General features: G+C 42.2%; 1 non-coding gene across 1 annotated transcript; it reads right to left on the bottom strand.

The window, feature by feature from the left end:
* Window positions 1-314: 314 nt before the first annotated feature.
* Window positions 315-2147, bottom strand: LOC145677930 (small subunit ribosomal RNA). The gene has a single exon (XR_014130098.1). It is a non-coding gene; the product is annotated as a small subunit ribosomal RNA (ribosomal RNA).
* Window positions 2148-20000: the final 17853 nt, after the last annotated feature.

The raw sequence follows: 20000 nt of genomic DNA, 5'->3' as shown, positions 1-20000 counted from the left end.
TTTAAGACTCCTGCTCCGATGGAATAAGTCTTACTCTCTTTGAGTCTTTTCAAGACTTCTTTTCCACCGAAATAAGTCTACTCCAATCCTTTGATGACACGCGGCCTGTGTCAACAGGTAGCCTACGCTACCCTCGCCGATGACAGTGGCTCCCGTTCTTGCTGCTCGCTTCCCAACTAAAGGGAAGACACGGCTCACCTTTCTCTCCTTCGCCTGTCAAGATCAGTGGCTCCCGTTCAACGGTGTCAATCTAACTGATACGACACACTAATAAGAAACTTTTGACATCAACCACCGCAGTGGTGATGAATTGATAATGATCCTTCCGCAGGTTCACATACGGAAACCTTGTTACGACTTTTACTTCCTCTAAATGATCAAGTTTGGCCATCTTTCCGACACGTCGGTACCACCGCAAGACGGAGGTGCCGGGTATCAGTCCGAAGGCCTCACTAAATCATTCAATCGGTAGTAGCGACGGGCGGTGTGTACAAAGGGCAGGGACGTAATCAACGCAAGCTTATGACTTGCGCTTACTGGGAATTCCTCGTTTATGGGACATAATTGCAAGCCCCAATCCCTAGCACGAAGGAGGTTCAGCGGGTTACCCGGACCTTTCGGTCAGGGAAGACACGTTGATTCCTTCAGTGTGGCGCGCGTGCGGCCCAGAACATCTAAGGGCATCACAGACCTGTTATTGCTCAATCTCGTGCTGCTAGAGGCAGCCTGTCCCTCTAAGAAGACATGAACGTTGGAAGGAAAGATTCCAACGCCTAGTTAGCAGGCTAGAGTCTCGTTCGTTATCGGAATTAACCAGACAAATCGCTCCACCAACTAAGAACGGCCATGCACCACCACCCACTGAATCAAGAAAGAGCTCTCAATCTGTCAATCCTTCCAGTGTCCGGGCCTGGTGAGGTTTCCCGTGTTGAGTCAAATTAAGCCGCAGGCCCCACTCCTGGTGGTGCCCTTCCGTCAATTCCTTTAAGTTTCAGCTTTGCAACCATACTTCCCCCGGAACCCAAAAGCTTTGGTTTCCCGGAAGCCGCCCGCCGAGTCATTGGAGGAACTTCGGCGGATTGCTGGCTGGCATCGTTTATGGTTAGAACTAGGGCGGTATCTGATCGCCTTCGAACCTCTAACTTTCGTTCTTGATTAATGAAAACATTCTTGGCAAATGCTTTCGCATCGGTTAGTCTTGCGACGATCCAAGAATTTCACCTCTAACGTCGCAATACTAATGCCCCCGTCTGTCCCTATTAATCATTACCTCGAGTTCCGAAAACCAACAAAATAGAACCGAGGTCCTATTCCATTATTCCATGCACCGAACATTCAGGCGACACGGCCTGCTTTGAGCACTCTAATTTGTTCAAAGTAAACGTGCCGGCCAATCAAGACACTCAATGAAGAGCACCGAGAAAGGAAAAACCGGCAGGACGTCCGGAACGATCAGTTAAACGCCGGGCGGCGAACCGATCGTCCGAGACCCAGATCCAACTACGAGCTTTTTAACCGCAACAACTTTAATATACGCTATCGGAGCTGGAATTACCGCGGCGGCTGGCACCAGACTTGCCCTCCGATAGATTCTCATTAAAGGATTTAAAGTGTATTCATTCCGATTACGGGGCCTCGGATGAGTCCCGTATCGTTATTTTTCGTCACTACCTCCCCGTGCCGGGAGTGGGTAATTTGCGCGCCTGCTGCCTTCCTTGGATGTGGTAGCCGTTTCTCAGGCTCCCTCTCCGGAATCGAACCCTGATTCCCCGTTACCCGTAACAACCATGGTAGGCGCAGAACCTACCATCGACAGTTGATAAGGCAGACATTTGAAAGATGCGTCGCCGGTACAGAGACCGTGCGATCAGCCCAAAGTTATTCAGAGTCACCAAGGTTTCGGACGGACGAACCGACCGATTGGTTTTAATCTAATAAAAGCATCCCTTCCATTGCTGGGCGGGATTCTAGTTGCATGTATTAGCTCTAGAATTACCACAGTTATCCAAGTAGGATAGGTACGATCTAAGGAACCATAACTGATTTAATGAGCCATTCGCGGTTTCACCTTGTTTTGGCTTGCACTGAGACATGCATGGCTTAATCTTTGAGACAAGCATATGACTACTGGCAGGATCAACCAGGGAATTGACCGACTAAAAAGCCGGAAAGTGTTGGACACAACCAACACAGCGTTCTAACAAAGGATAGGAAAGCTACACCCGACCAAGCATTTTAGACTTCTGTTCCGCTGGAATAAGCCTACTCTTGCGGTGACTAGCTCCCGTTAATACTGGCCGTGTGACAGCCGCCAAGAGCATATTAGACTCCCAATCCAATGGAACAAGCCTACTTGTATCCTTGGGTTACAACAGCTTCCTTCCACACGTTGCCGGTACATCCGACACAGCAATTTTAAAGACTCCTCTTCCGCCAGAATAAGCCTACCTTTGTGGGGCCTGGCTCCCGTTAGAACTGGCCGTAAGGGTACCCACAAAAGCACATTTAGACTCCTCCTCCAGCGAAATAAGTCTACTCGTGTCCTATGGATGACTGTGGCTTCCGTTCACATATAGCCGTTCACCCGACACAGCAAATTTTAAAGACTCCTTTTTCCACCGGAATAAGCCTACTTTTGTGGGGCCTGGCTCCCGTTAGAACTGGCCGTAAGGGTACCCACAAAAGCACATTTAGACTCCTGCTCCAGCGAAATATAAGTCTACTAGTGTCCTTGGATGACAGTGGCTTCCGTTCGACAAGTGATACACGCTCAAACTGGCGATGAGTCAATACCGTCCTTAACTTAAGGAAAATCGGTACTTAAATGCCACATGGAGAATAAAAAGTCACTTACAAAAAACAATGCTCCGCATAAGCCTTTGTAAGCTAGAAAGGACATGCTATCTGGCCTCATTCCCAAGAAGGACAAGTAAGCTCCCGTCAACTGGCCCAAACTCTAAAGCGAGGACAGCCCGTTCAAAGTCAATCGGCATCCCTCCTTAAGAGTACAAAACGGCTCACTTCTTAACCACACTGGCTCTTGCTCCTTCAAGTGAAATCTGGCTCCCTTCACTCTGGCATTATCTTTACACATAAATCGGACTCCTCCGATTTAACAGGTGAACCTAACCCGGGAACTAAGGAAACTGGGAATAAAGACTCAGAGGCCCAATTACCTTGTTCGCCAGCCAGCCTTGCGCCGGCCCAGGCTAGAGACTTTCTCCAACAATCCCTGTTGAGCCCGAAGGATCCTAAGACCACTCGTGTGTACAAAACTCAGAGGCCCAATTACCTTGTTCGCCAGCCAGCCTTGCGCCGGCCCAGGCTAGAGAATTGCATGGACACGAGAAACTCTCAGGACTCTTCTTTGTGGCTCCTCCCGGAATTAAGGAAACTCCGAAATGCAAGACTCAGAGGCCCAATTACCTTGTTCGCCAGCCAGCCTTGCGCCGGCCCAGGCTAGAGAATTGCACGGATTATTCCTGTTCACCCTAAACGCATCTGAGACTACTCGTGTGTATGAAACCCAGAGGCCCAATTACCTTGTTCGCCAGCCAGCCTTGCGCCGGCCCAGGCTAGGGAATCACATTGACACGAGAAAGATCTCGTCAGCGGTTTGTAGCGTGCAGAAACTGCTCCCGTTTGAACTGACAATCCCGACAGAGCAATATTAAAGACTTCTGCTCCATTGAAATAAAGCCTACTTTTGCGAGCCTTGCTCCCGTTAGGACTGGCCGTATGGCTGTGCACAAAAGCATATTAGACTCCTGCCTCAATGGAATTAGTCTACTCCTGTCCTTAAAGGGATGACAGTTCTTCAAGCATAGCATGCTACCTTCCGCAACTTACAGGCGCGGAAATGCTGTGGAAACGAGGAGACAAGTCCTCTCAAAGGTTTCATGGCCGGTCACCCGACACAGCAAATTTTAAAGACTCCTTCTCATCCGGAGTAAGCCTACTCTCGTGGGGCCTGGCTCCCGTTAGAACTGGCCGTAAGGTTGCCCACAAAAGCACGTTTAGACTTCTGCTCCAGTGAAATAAGTCTACTTGTGTCCTACGGATGACTGTGGCTTCCGTTCAAATATAGCCGTTCACCCGACACAGCAAATTTTAAAGACTCCTTCTCCACCGGAATAAGCCTACTCTTGTGGGGCCTGGCTCCCGTTAGAACTGGCCGTAAGGTTGCCCACAAAAGCACATTTAGACTCCTGCTCCAGTGAAATAAGTCTACTTGTGTCCTACGGATGACTGTGGCTTCCGTTCAAATATAGCCGTTCACCCGACACAGCAAATTTTAAAGACTCCTTCTCCACCGGAATAAGCCTACTCTTGTGGGGCCTGGCTCCCGTTAGAACTGGCCGTAAGGTTGCCCACAAAAGCACATTTAGACTCCTGCTCCAGTGAAATAAGTCTACTCGTGTCCTACGGATGACTGTGGCTTCCGTTCAAATATAGCCGTTCACCCGACACAGCAAATTTTAAAGACGCCTTCTCCACCGGAATAAGCCTACTCTTGTGGGGCCTGGCTCCCGTTAGAACTGGCCGTAAGGTTGCCCACAAAAGCACATTTAGACTCCTGCTCCAGTGAAATAAGTCTACTCGTGTCCTACGGATGACTGTGGCTTCCGTTCAAATATAGCCGTTCACCCGACACAGCAAATTTTAAAGACTCCTTCTCCACCGGAATAAGCCTACTCTTGTGGGGCCTGGCTCCCGTTAGAACTGGCCGTAAGGTTGCCCACAAAAGCACATTTAGACTCCTGCTCCAGTGAAATAAGTCTACTCGTGTCCTACGGATGACTGTGGCTTCCGTTCACCCGACACAGCAAATATTAAAAGACTTCTCATCCACCAGAATAAGCCTACTCTCGTGGGGCCTCGCACACGTTAGAACTGGCCGTATGGCTACCCACAAAAGCAAATTTAGGCTCCTGCTCCAGTGATATAAGTCTTACTCGTGTCCTCTGGGTGTGACAGTAGCTTCCGTTCAAGTATTCTTCGCATTCAGCAACCGCACAAAGCGGCATCGGCCAGAAGTCAATTGCCCGAAGGCGTGATCGACAGGCTAGGCCTCGGGTTAAGAAGGATTGTCTCCTTCCCGTAAACGACAGGTACTTCCGTATGAGAGCCTACCTCACACATTCCCCATCGCCACGTGCCCTCTTAGAAACAGCCGTCCGACCAAGGTTTCTGACATTCTTTGTCAAAATACGAGGAAGTCTTTGGACAACATTAGGCGTGCTGGCAAACCCGCACTGCATGCCCTTTCATAGGTCCGCCCATGGACGCACATTTCTATGAAGCATTCCTCCCAGGCAGCAACAGGGTTTGCAACCTCCTCTACACCTTGACCGGCTAGGACGCCCGTGAATAGCATCCCAGGGTTCTTGCCTGCGGCTGATAAAATTCCTTTTGAGCCTACACTACCATCCGCCGATATTAGTCCGCCTTCAAAATTAACCAACATCAACAGCGATAGTGCGTTTAGACTCCCATAAAGAAACCAACCAGCCTGTGGCTTCCTTTCCCAATTTAGCCATTTCCGCCTCCTGCGAAGACTAGCTTTCTGTCTGTGGCCAGAAGTCAAGATTTCTCGACAGACTAGGCCGCGGAGAGAAAAAAGTAAGCCTCATTTAGAAAGCAATACCATTAGCGGTCTCTCCAACCTCCGTGAACAATTTAAAGGGAATGTTTATATAGAAGGCTTGTTCACTGCCCTACCTCCTATAGTGTAGAGATTCCTCTCGATACTACACCTGTCTTGAAATTGCCGGCGTTGCGCAGCCTCGTTTTGACCATGACGGCGAATGCAGCCACGATTGCCGTATACATCCCACGCAAGGGTGGGAAAACGTGATTTGACATCCAGTATATATATAAACCGTTACAGAATACGACACTCAAAACTTAACATCTTTTACACTCTCCTAACTTCTGGGAACAAATTGAAAGTATAAGCCAGCCTAACCTAACCTAAGTATATAGCAGGATTGCCCACTACCATACCTCCTATAGTGATGAGATTCCTCTCGATCGGACACCAGTCACGAAAATCACGGAATCTCAAAAATGACGGCAAACGAAGCCACAGTTGCCGCCATACTCAAAGGTTATGCTGGGTAAAAAGTTCTCTGCGAAAAGGGCTGCTTTTCGCGCTCGGGTTCCAAAATTAATGCAAAGAACAATCCAAAAACATGAATTAGGTCAAACTCATGTTAATTACAACCTCATAGAACAATTTCAAGCCAGGACTTAACAAAGTGTAAACGGGGCTTCTTCTGTACCCTAATCCCTATAATGTAGCGATTCCTCTCGATTGCACACCAGTCACGAAAAATCAGAGAATGTCAAAAATGACGGCAAACGAAGCCACGGTTGCCGTCATATTCTAACGTTATGCTGGGTGAAAAGAGTCGCCAACAACAATGTTCACAGTTCCCGTCAGATTGCCCACTGTTCCCGAAATGTGGTTCATACATGCTGTCAACATGTTCAGGAAACCCCTCAGAGCGTTCAAAGTTGCACACACAATGCTTAATAGTTCCACTCAAATAGCTCACAGTTGCCGTCAGAATCCTCACAGTAGACGTCAAATTGCTCACACTTGCCGTCAGGGTGCTCATAGTTGCCGACTTTTCATTCATAGTCCCCGACATAAAAGTTTATAGGTCCCGACTAATGGCTCACAGTTGCCGTCAGAATCGTCACAAAAGGCGTCACAATGCTCACACTTGCCGTCAAAGCGCTCATAGTTGCCGACTATTTGTTCATAATTGCGGACATAGGCCTCACAGTTGCCGTCAAAACGCTCATAGTTGCCGACTTTTCGTTGATAATTGCGGACAATGGGCTCATAGTTATTCACATACTGGTTCGTGCTCATCTTCAAAATAAACACAGTTGCCTTCAGACTGTTCACACGTACTTTCAAAATGCTCACACTCGCTTACACGATGCTCATAGTTGCCGACTTTTAATTCATAATGCTGATAATGTAAGTTAAATGGTTCATGGTTGCTCTCAAAAGTCTCACAGTTGCGGTCAGATTTTTCACAAAAGCCGTCATAATGCTCACATTAAAAAAAAAGTGCTCATAGTTGCCGACCAAGGCCTCACAGTTGCCGTCAAAACGCTCATAGTTGCCGACTTTTCGTTCACAATTGCCGACCAAGGCCTCACAGTTGCCGTCCGAACGTTCATAGTTGCCGACTATTCGTTCATAATTGCCGACCAATGCCTCACAGTTGCCGTCAAAACGCTCATAGTTGCCGACTTTTCGTTCATAATTGCGTACAAAGGGCTCATAGTTGCCTACTTAATGGTTCCAGCTCATCTTCAAAATACTCATAGTTGCCTTCAGAATGTTCACACGTAGTTTCAAAATGCTCACATTCGCTTCCACGATGCTCATAGTTGCCGACTTTTCATTCATAATATCTAACATACTCCTGATAGTGTAAGTTAAATGGTTCATGTTTGCTATCAAAAGGCTCACAGTTGCCGTCACATTATTTGCGCAAGCCGTCAGAATGCTCACATTAAGAAAAAAAAGTGCTCATAGTTGCCGACCATTCGTTCATAATTGCCGACCAAGGCCTCACAGTTGCCGCCAAAACGTTCATAGTTGCCGACTATTCGTTCATAATTGCCGACCAAGGACTCACAGTTGCCGTCAAAACGCTCATAGTTGCCGACTACTCGCTCATAATTGCCGACCAATGCCTCACAGTTGCCGACAAAACGCTCATAGTTGCCGACTTTTCATTCATAGTCCCCGACATAAAAGTTTATAGTTCCCGACTAATGGCTCACAGTTGCCGTCAGAATCGTCACAAAAGGCGTCACAATGCTCACACTTGCCGTCAAAGCGCTCATAGTTGCCGAATATTTGTTCATAATTGCGGACATAGGCCTCACAGTTGCCGTCAAAACGCTCATAGTTGCCGACATTTCGTTGATAATTGCGGACAATGGGCTCATAGTTAATCACATACTCGTTCGTGCTCATCTTCAAAATAATCACACTTGCCTTCAGAATGTTCACACGTACTTTCAAAATGCTCACACTCGCTTACACGATGCTCATAGTTGCCGACTTTTAATTCATAATACTGATAATGTAAGTTAAATGGTTCATGGTTGCTCTCAAAAGTCTCACAGTTGCGGTCAGATTTTTCACACAAGCCGTCATAATGCTCAAATTTTAAAAAAAAAGTGCTCATAGTTGCCGACCAAGGCCTCACAGTTGCCGTCAAAACGCTCATAGTTGCCGACTTTTCGTTCATAATTGCCGACGAAGGCCTCACAGTTGCCGTCAAAACGTTCATAGTTGCCGACTATTCGTTCATAATTGCCGACCAAGGCCTCACAGTTGCCATCAAAACGCTCATAGTTGCCGACTTTTCGTTCATAATTGCGTACAAAGGGCTCATAGTTGAATACTTAATGGTTCCAGCTCATCTTCAAAATACTCATAGTTGCCTTCAGAATGTTCACACGTAGTTTCAAAATGCTCACATTCGCTTCCACGATGCTCATAGTTGCCGCCTTTTCATTCATAATATCTAACATACTCCTGATAGTGTAAGTTAAATGGTTCATGGTTGCTATCAAAAGGCTCACAGTTCCCGTCACATTATTTGCACAAGCTGTCAGAATGCTCACATTAAGAAAAAAAGTGCTCATAGTTGCCGACCATTCGTTCATAATTGCTGACCAAGGCCTCACAATTGCCGTCAAAACGCTCATAGTTGCCGACTTTTCGTTCATAATTGCCGACCAAGGCCTCACAGTTGCCGTCAAAACGCTCATAGTTGCCGACTACTCGCTCATAATTGCCGACCAATGCCTCACAGTTGCCGTCAAAACGCTCATAGTTGCCGACTTTTCGTTCATAATTGCGTACAAAGGGCTCATAGTTGCCTACATAATAATTCGTGCTCAACTTCAAAATACTCACAGTTGCCTTCAGAATGTTCCCACGTAGTTTCAAGATGCTCACACTCGCTTACACGATGGTCATAGTTGCAGACTTTTTATTCATAATGCTGATAGTGTAAATTAAATGGTTCATGGTTGCTGTCAAAAGTCTCACAGTAGCGGTCAGATTTTTCACACAAACCGTCAGAATGCTCACATTTAAAAAAAAAGTGCTCATAGTTGCCGACCAAGGCCTCACAGTTGCCGTCAAAACGCTCATAGTTGCCGACCATTTGTTCATAATTGCCGACCAAGGCCTCACAGTTGCCGTCAAAACGCTCATAGTTGCCGACTATTCGTTCATAATTGCCGACCAAGACCTCACAGCTGCCGTCAAAACGCTCATAGTTGCCGACTATCCGTTCATAATTGCCGACCAATGCCTCACAGTTGCCGTCAAAACGCTCATAGTTGCCGACTATCCGTTCATAATTGCCGACCAATGCCTCACAGTTGTCGTCAAAACGCTCATAGTTGCCGACTTTTCATTTAAAATATCTAACATACTGCTGATGGTGTAACTTAAATGTTTCATGGTTGCTGTGAAAAGCCTCACAGTTTCCGTCAGAATGCTTACGCAAACCGTCAGATTTCTCACATTTTAAAAAAAAGTGCTCATAGTTGCCGACTATTCGTTCATAATTGCCGACCAAGGCCTCACAGTTGCCGTCAAAACGTTCATAGTTGCCGACTTTTCATTTAAAAATATCTAACATACTGCTGATGGTGTAACTTAAATGGTTCATGGTTGCTGTCAAAAGCCTCACAGTTTCCGTCAGAATGCTTACGCAAACCGTCAGAATTCTCAAATTTTAAAAAATGTGCTCATAGTTGCCGACTATTCGTTCATAATTGCCTACCAAGGCCTCACAGTTGCCGTCAAAACGTTCATAGTTTCCGACTTTTCGTTCATAATTGCGGACAAAGGGCTCATAGTTTCCTACATAATGTTTCGTGCTCATCCTCAGAATACACACAGCTGCCTTCAGAATGTTCACGCGTACTTTCAAAATGCTCACACTCGCTTCCACGATGCTCATAGTTGCCGACTTTTCATTCATAATATCTAACACACTGCTGATAGTGTAACTTAAATGGTTCATGGTTGGTGTTAGAAGCCTCACAGTTTCTGTTACAATGCTCACGCAAAACGTGAGAATTCTCACATTTAAAAAAAAAAGTGCTCATAGTTGCCGACTATTTGTTCATAATTGCCGACCAAGAACTCACAGTTGCCGTCAAAACGCTCATAGTTGCCGACTTTTCGTTCATAATTGCGTACAAAGGGCTCATAGTTGCCTACATAATGGTTCGTGCTCATCTTCAAAATACTCACAGTTGCCTTCAGAATGTTCAAACGTAATTTCAAAATGCTCACACTCGCTTTCATGATGCTCATAGTTGCCGACTTTTCATTCATAATATCTAACATATTGCTGATACTGTAAGTTAAATGGTTCATGGTTGCTGTGAAAAGTCTCACAGTTGCGGTCAGATTATTCGCACAAACCGTCAGAATGCTCACGTTAAAAAAAAATGTGCTCATAGTTGCCGACTATTCGTTCATAATTGCCGACCAATGCCTCACAGTTGCCGACAAAACGTTCATATTTGCCGACTTTTCGTTCATAATTGCGGACAAAGGGCTCATAGTTGCCTACATAATGTTTCGTGCTTATCTTCAAAATACTCACAGTTGCCTTCACAATGTTCACACGTACTTTCAAAATGCTCACACTCGCTTCCACGATGGTCATAGTTGCCGACTTTTTATTCATAATGCTGATAGTGTAAGTTACATGGTTGATGGTTGCTGTCAAAAGTCTCATAGTTGCGGTCAGATTCTTGACACAAGCCGTCAGAATGCTCACATTCAAAAAAAAAAAAAAAAAATGTGCTCATAGTTGCCGACTATTTGCTCATAATTGCCGACCAAGGCCTCACAGTTGCCGTCAAAACGCTCATAGTTGCCGACTTTTCGTTCACAATTGCCGACCAAGGCCTCACAGTTGCCGTCCGAACGTTCATAGTTGCCGACTATTCGTTCATAATTGCCGACCAATGCCTCACAGTTGCCGTCAAAACGCTCATAGTTGCCGACTTTTCGTTCATAATTGCGGACAAAGGGCTCATAGTTGCCCACATACTGGTTCGTGCTCATCTTCAAAATACTCACAGTTGCCTTCAGAATGTTCAGACGTAGTTTCAAAATGCTCACACTCTCTTACACAATGCTCATAGTTGCCGACTTTTCATTCATAATGCTGATAGTGCAAGTTAAATGGTTCACGGTTGCTGTGAAAAGTCTCACAGTTGCGGCCAGATTCTTCAGACAAGCCGTGATAATCCTCACATTAGAAAAAAAAAATGTGCTCATAGTTGCCGACCATTCGTTCATAATTGCCGACCAAGGCCTTACAGTTGCCGTCAAAACGCTCATAGTTGCCGACTATGTGTTCATAATTGCCGACCAATGCCTCACAGTTGCCGTCAAAACGCTCATAGTTGCCGACATTTCGTTCATAATTGCGCACAAAGGGCTCATAGTTGGCCACATACTGATTCGTGCTCATCCTAAAAATACTCACAGTTGCCTTCAGAATGTTCACACGTAGTTTCAAAATGCTCACACTCTCTTACACAATGCTCATAGTTGCCGACTTTTCATTCATAATGCTGATAGTGATAGTTAAATGGTTCACAGTTGCTGTGAAAAGTCTCACAGTTGCGGCCAGATTCTTCAGACAAGCCGTGATAATGCTCACATTAGAAAAAAAAAGTGCTCATAGTTGCCGACCATTCGTTCATAATTGCCGACCAAGGCCTCATAGTTGCCGTCAAAACGCTCATAGTTGCCGACTATTTGCTCATAATTGCCGACCAACTCCTCACAGTGGCCGTCAAAACGCTCATAGTTGCCGACTTTTCGTTCATAATTGCGGACAAAGGGCTCATATTTGCCTACATATTCGTTCGTGCTCATCTTCAAAATACTTACAGCTGCCTTCAGAATCTTCACACGTACTTTCAAAATGCTCACACTCGTTTCCACGATGCTCATAGTTGCCGACTTTTCATTCATAATATCTAACATACTGCTGATAGTGTAACTTAAATGGTTCATGGTTGTTGTCGAAAGCCTCACAGTTTCTGTCACAATGCTCACGCAAGCCGTCAGAATGTTCGCATTAAAAAAAAAAAAAAAGTGCTCATAGTTGCCGACCATTCGTTCATAATTGCCGACCAAGGTCTCACAGTTGCATTCAAAACGCTCATAGTTGCCTACTTTTCGTTCATAATTGCGGATATGGGGCTCACAATTGAAAACATAATTCTTCATGCTTATCTTGAAAATACTCGCAGTTTGCTCCAGAAAGTTCACACGTGCTTTCAAGGTGCTCACACTCGCTTTCACGCTGCTCATAGTTGCCGACTTTTCGTTCATAATTGCCGACCAAGGCCTCACAGTTGCCGTCTAAGCGCTCATAGTTGCCGACTTTTTGTTGATAATTTCGGTTATGGGGCTCACAATTGAAAGCATAATTCTTCATGCTTATCTTGAAAATACTCGCAGTTTGCTTCAGAATGTTCACACGTGCTTTCAAAGTGCTCACACTAGTTCTCATGATGCTCATAGTTGCCGACTTTTTGTTCATAATTGCCGACCAAAGCCTCACAGTTGCCGACTTTTCGTTCATAATTTTGGACATGGGCTCACAGTTGCCGTCAGATGGTTCACGCTACAGCGGTACTTGGGCAATGAGTATTTCTTTATATGTACTAACATAGGTTAATTTCGAAGAAGAAGTTAGTTAAAAATATACAATTATCAAATATACAAAAAAAAAAAAAAAAGATATTCATATGTCATAAAATAATAAGGTTTTCAATATCTAGTTGGCAGGCAATCAGATAAATTATATATATATATATATATATATATATATATAAAATGGAGAGAAACCACGTAATGGAAACATTGTTATTTTGATGTGGCTCGTATGTATTATAAGAAAATAAGGAACCAAGGCTACAGCGAATTGTATTTTATCGTTGTAACACTAGCCGTCAAACTGCTCACACTTGCCGTCAAAATTCTTATACATGTCCTCAAAATTTATAAAATTACTAAATGTGGTAAGAAAAAAAAAAAGCAACGAAGGCTTTACGTATACGACGCCTTTCACACCCGCAAATTATGAGGCACTTCCTGTAGAGTTATAATGGCCATATTTGACGAAACTGTAGCCTTTCGGGAGTAAGTCACTGGAAAATTTACAAAAGTGAATATTTTGAATGTTTAGTTGGTTTAAAGGGGCGATGAAGATATTTCCCATATTATTTAAATGGACGGTTTTGCGGACCTATAATCTGAAATTTTAGGTACTTTTCATAAAACTTTGAAATTCCGTATACTTGTACGTTTTCGTAAGTTTTACCTAGTTGGATAAGTATATATATATATATTTCCAAGTTTAGCGTGGTTTTATGCGGAACTCAAAAAATTTCCCATGTTATTTCTATGAAACACCTTTGACATCCCAAAATTATTGGGCACTTCCTGTAGGGCTACAATAACTAATTTCGACATGATTGTAGATTGTCGGGACTAACCAACAGGAAAATTGCCAAAAGTGAATATTTTTAACTTTTAAGAGGTCTAAAGAGGAAATGATGAAATTCCCCATGTTATTTAAATGGGCCTTTATTTGGACTTGTAATCTCAAAGTTTAGTTACTTGTAATTGGAACACAAACGAGAAATTCGGTATTCTTGTACGTTTTCATTAGCGTTACCTAAGTAAATCAGTACAAAGTAAAAATTTTCAACTTTAGAGTGGTTTTATGGGGAATTGAAAAGTCTTTCTCATGTCATTTATATGGGACGTCTTCTGCACGCCAAAATGTTCGGTTAATTGTGGCAGGATTGCAATGATGAAATTTAGCATAATTGTAGGCTTTCCAGACTAAGCTACAGCAAAATTGCCAAAAGTGAATATTTTTAATGTTTAAGGGGTCTAAAGGAGGATGAAGAAATCTCCATGCTATTTAAATAGGCGTTTTCTTGGGATCCAAAATCTTATCTTTTAATTAGTTGAAATAGTAAAGTAAACTTGAAATTCCCTAGAATTGTGAGAATAAGAGGTGCAAGGGCGAAATACCTTCAAAAGGAGGGGCTTTGTGGGCGAAGCCACAAGCTAACCAAAATAAACTTTTGTTTGTCTTTTACCGAAGGTTTGAAAAGTTTTCGACTAAGAGAGGCGTAGCTGTGCACGAAGATGTGTTGACATTGTGCGGAAAAGTGGAAAGAAGAAAAATAGTGATAAGCGAAAAAAAAAATAATAATAATAACATAAATTTTATTTAATCATATACTTTACTCTTTCAATGGGTGAACAATAATAGAGCATGAAAGTAAATTAGAGTAAATTTATATTTCGCTCACACTTGAGGTCATTTTTATTCGAAACTAAGCTTTTGCACTACTATAAGGAAACTATTCAAAACTGAGAAGTGCAATTTCTACAACAAGTGTACCTGGATATTATGCGTTCGAGTACGTGTAAGGAATTATTGTATCTGCACTTTTGTACAAGAAAAGATACTCTAAATTGTTGTAGAAATTTGAAAATTTGACGGCAAACAGAGCCCACGCTTAACGTCAACACCGCCCGTGAGAGTACATAATTTGATATCTTTTTTTCTTTTCTTTCATTTTTTCTTTCTTTCCATTTTCTTTCTTTTTCTTTTCTTTTTTTTCTTCTCAACAGAAAGAAAACTAGTGAAACTAGAGAAGAGAAATCTCTACCGAGAATGTACGAAAACATTTTTTTTTTTTTTTTTTTTTTTTATCGAAACAGGTGGAAGGAATCATCGGATCAAAAAGCTCAAAGTTGCCATGAGGATCCTCACACAAGCCGTGAAAATGCTCATAGTTGCCCGCAATTCGTTCATAATTGCGGACATAGAGCTCTCAGTTACCATGAGAAGGTTCACACTAGCCGTCAAAATCCTCACACTTGCCGTCAAAACGATCATAGTTGCCGACTTTTCGTTCATAATTGCGGATATAGGGCTCATAGTTGAAAACATAATTTTTCATGCTTATCTTCAAAATACTCGCAGTTGGCTTCACAATGTTCACACGTGCTTTCAAAGTGCTCACACTCGCTTTCATGATGCTCACAGTTGCCGACTTTTTGTTCATAATTGCCGACCCAAGGCTCACAGTTGCCGTCAAAACGCTCATAGTTGTCGACTTTTCGTTCATAATTGCGGATATAGAGCTCACAATTGAATACATAATTTTTCATGTTTATCTTGAAAATACTCGCAGTTGGCTTCAGAATGTTCACACGTACTTTCAGAGTGCTCACACTTGCCGTCAAAACGCTCATAGTTGCCGACTTTTCGTTCATAATTGCGGACATTGGGGTCAAAGTTGCCGACATTGTAGTTTATGTTTACCTTCCAAATACTCTCCGTTGCCTTGACAATTTTCACACTAACCCTGAAATTGCTAACACTCGCTCTCACAAGGCTCATAGTTGTCGACCTTTCATTCATAATATGAAATATACAGTTGATAGTGTAAGTTAAATGTTTCATGGTTGCTGTCAAAAGGCTCACAGTTGCCGTCAGATTCCTCACTCAAGCCGTCACCATGCTCACATTTACCAATAAAGTGCTCATAGTTGCCGACTATTTGTTCATAATTGGCGACCTATGGCTCACAGTTGCCGTCAAAACGCTCATAGTTGCCGACTTTTCGTTCATATTTGCGAATATAGGGCTCACAATTGAAAACATAATTTTTCATGCTTATCTTCAAAATACTCACAGTTGACTTCAGAATGTTCACAGGTGCTTCCAAAGTGCTCACACTCGCTTTCATGATGCTCATAGTTGCCGACTTTTCGTTCATATTTGCGAATATAGGGCTCACAATTGAAAACATAATTTTTCATGTTTATCTTCAAAATACTCGCATTTGGCTTCAGAATGTTCACAGGTGCTTCCAAAGTGCTCACACTCGCTTTCACGATGCTCATAGTTGCCGACTTTTGTTCATAATTGCCGACCCAGGGCTCACAGTTGCCGTCAAAACGCTCATAGTTGCCGACTTTTCGTTCATATTTGCGAATATAGGGCTCACAATTGAAAGCATAATTTTTCATGCTTATCTTCAAAATACTCACAGTTGACTTCAGAATGTTCACAGGTGCTTCCAAAGTGCTCACACTCGCTTTCATGATGCTCATAGTTGCCGACTTTGGTTCATAATTGCCGACACAGGGCTCACAGTTGCCGTCAGAACGCTCATAGTTGCCGACTTTTCGTTCATAATTGCGGACTAAAGTCTCATAGGTGGCAACATAATGGTTCATGGTTGCCGTCAATATGCCCAAAGTTGAACACGTATCTCCCATGGAAAACTTTAACCGCTTATCGCCATGAGAGCTCAAAATCCAGCCTAAAGTTGAAATTGAACGCTGTCAGCGGAATCAAAACCTGGAGGATTTTTTTTTTTTCCTTTTTTACAAAGGAGCGTTCAATGGAATTCCGTAATATGAAATAAACTGAATATTCGTGTGAACGAGCATGAAAATTAGGACCTCTTTTATGCGTGTACGTAAGGGATGAGCTAAGTGACTGATGACAGATATGTTGGAATGTGAATGTCGATGAACCGAATAACATATCGTTGTTAATTCACAGATACAATTGAGACATGCTATATCTTTTCAAACGTAGGCATTTTGTAAGCAGCACCGCAAATTTTGTCCGCGAAGACAGGCTTTGCTGTCCGCCAAGATGTGCGGACATTGTGAGGGAAAATGAAAAGAAGAAAAATAGTGATAAAAATAAAAACAATATAAATTTTATTTCACCATATAGTTTACTCTTTCAATGGGCGAGCTATAATAGAGTAAGAAAGTAAATAAGAAGAATTTTACATTTTGCTCACACTTGTGGTCATTTTTATTCCAAATTAAGTTTTTGTACTATTGCAAGAAAACTATTCGTACCCGATTAATGCAATTTCTGCAAGACGTGAACCTACATACTTTACAGGGAAGTTCGTAAAAAGAATTGTTGTATCGCCATATATATATATAAAACTTTAAAATGTTACAGAAGGTTGAACATTTGACGGCAAACAGAGGCCACACTGACCGTCGAAAACTGCGAACGCAGCCGGCAGGTGTAGAGGAGAACACAAAATCATGTTCTTTCTCAATTGTAAAGAGACCGTAGAAGCTAGAATAGTGAAAGTTCTACACAAGACGTACTTAAACACAGTACATGCGACAACGTACAAACAGTTTGTATATACAAATTACTAACAGAGAAAATTCAGTTTCTCTTTTACCGGAGGGTTAAAATTTTGTCGGCGAAGACAGGTTTCGATTGCCGCAAAGATGTGTGGATACTGTGGTGGAAGGTGAGACGAGGAAAAATATTGATAAAAAGGAAAACAATATAAAATTTATTTAACTATATACTATTCTGCGTCAATGGGTGAACTATAAGAGAGTGAGAATGTAAATTGGAATACCATTACATTTCGCTCACCCTTGTGGTCAAGCTTGTTTGAAATTACGTTTCTACACTATTTTTGGGAAATTATTCAAACCAGAATAGTGCAATTTGCACAGAAAGTGTATGAAAATACTGTGCACGGGAATTGATATAAAGAATTGTAGTAACTCCAATTTTATGAAGGAAAATATACTTCAAATTGGTGCAGAAGGTTGAAAATATTACTGCAAGCACAGACCACACTGGCCGTCAAGGGCTTTGAACGCTACCTGCAAGGATAGATGAGAAATTGAAATCATTTTTTTCCCACTACGAATAGAAAAACCAATAAAACTAGAATAGTAATATTTCTAAACGGAATATATGCAAACACAGTATATCGCAGTAGGTTATTAGGAATTTTTATATTCACATTTACAAAAATAATAAAAATCATAATAATAATAATAATAAATAAATAAAAAAGTTATTACAGTTCAAAATGTAGCGGAGGGTTGAAAATTTTCCGGCTAAAACGAGGTTTATTGGAAATGAAGATGTGTGGGCATGCACCGTAAAAATAAGACAATCGTTAGAGCAGTGTGTGTGAGGGGGGGGGGGGGGGAGATAAACATAGAAATAATGAAAAGAAATCACTAATATCCATTCCAGCTTCAATTAATGAACAATGATGTAGGGAGAGAGCAAACAACAACACTGCTGTTTATTCCTTCACATTCGGAATGACGGTCATCGCAGATTCTGTTTTTCCACTATATTGACGAAAGAATTAAGCATAGATTAGTGACATTACCAGCCTACCTGTACCAAAACACTGTGCATTGGAATATGTATAATATTAGTACTCTCATATTTGCGCAGATAAGGCTCATAGTTGCCGTCAACATGCTCACAGTTGCCGTCAAAATGCTCACACGTGCCGTCAAAATGCTCACACTTGCCGTCACAATTTATAAGGTTTAAAAAATGCGGTAAGAAGTAAAGCAACATAAATGTCACTTAACCAGATACTATTCTGTGCTAATGGGTGAGCAATAACAGAGTAAGAAAGTAAATTGGAAAACTTTTACATTTCGCTCACACTTGTGGTCATGTTTTTTTTTTTTTTTTTTTTTCTTTCTAAATTACGTTCTCCCACTATTTTAACGAAACTATTGAAACCAGAATAGTGCAATTTCTACATGAGGTGTACCTTGATCCCAGCATAACTGTGGGACGTAAATCTTGAAGATTTCATTTAATTTCATTTTTAATAATAATAATAATAATAATAATAATAGTAATAAATATGTGCAAGAAAGTTGAAATTTGGCTTAATACGGGAGGCGAACGACCCAGGCTGTTTGCCGGAATAAAACTTGGATCCCTAACGCCAGAAGCGCATATATTAACGGCTTAGCCACGAGGTGGCTGATACAGAAATAATGCAAATTCCAATATTTTTACTTTTCGCTAATGTTTGAAATTGTTGTTATTGCAAATCACGTTTTTAACAAAACTGTTCTAACTACAAAAGTGAAATTTCAACCCAAACCATGGCAAAGCACTGAAAAGTAAGGAAAAGCATGGCAAAGTAAAGAAATATGTAAAGAATATATATTTAACCGCAGTGACACGGAATATATATAAAAATTCATCCATGGTTTTTCTCACAAACCCAACTCCCCCCCCCCCCCCCGAAAGAAAAGATAGGGTTATTGCATCTCTGTGGTCCGGTGCATAATCGTGGCAGATAGGTTAAAATTTCAAGGGACTTCGTGCACACTATAGCAACAGCAAAGTATATGGGAAGGAACGGCAGAAATCCGATAAAACGCGGTGTTGGCGTGTGCCACCTCGGTAGTGAAAGAAGAATTTCTTTCTGTGAACACGAATTTTTCTCAACGAGATTAAATAAATAAATAATTTAATAAAAATTAAATACTTCTAAGGGAAGAACACAGCAAATGAATGACGAGGTAGGTAAAAATTCCAAATGGAAATACAGGGCTGTGAAGTTCAAAAAATAAATAAATAAATAAACCATTATCATACTTAAAAATATGTGGTAAAAATTAAAAAGAAAATAAGACCTTTGTTGTACTCTCACGAGAAGATACACACATCGTCTGGAAATTTGAGTCGATAGAAAGCACACAACTGTGATCTAAAACAACCAAATTTAAAACGAAATCAACACATAAGTGTAACCTAATGAAGTTCAACAAAATAAAGCATACGGTAAATTGTGGCGGTGATGGAGGGCGCAGTTGCCGTCAATTAAACCAGTGCGTGCACGCTTAAGTTTAACGGGAGCGAGAAGGTAAACCATGTCGGTGATGGATGGCTTAGTTGCCGTCATATAGAGAAACCCCTGTCTATCGTGAGACCCATGTTCCACTTGCTAACACTTTCATGTATGTGAAAAGAAGTAAAGATCGGCAAGTGCGAGCGAGTGGGAAAAGGTAAAGTCGGCAATTATGAGCAAATGGAAAAAAA

This window comes from Thermobia domestica, unplaced genomic scaffold, assembly GCF_964235325.1.
Source record: "Thermobia domestica unplaced genomic scaffold, izTheDome1.hap1.1 HAP1_SCAFFOLD_1629, whole genome shotgun sequence".
Taxonomy (NCBI): Eukaryota; Metazoa; Arthropoda; class Insecta; order Zygentoma; family Lepismatidae; genus Thermobia; species Thermobia domestica.
The sequence above is the reverse complement of the archived record's forward strand: the minus strand, read 5'-3'. Positions and strand labels throughout refer to the sequence as shown.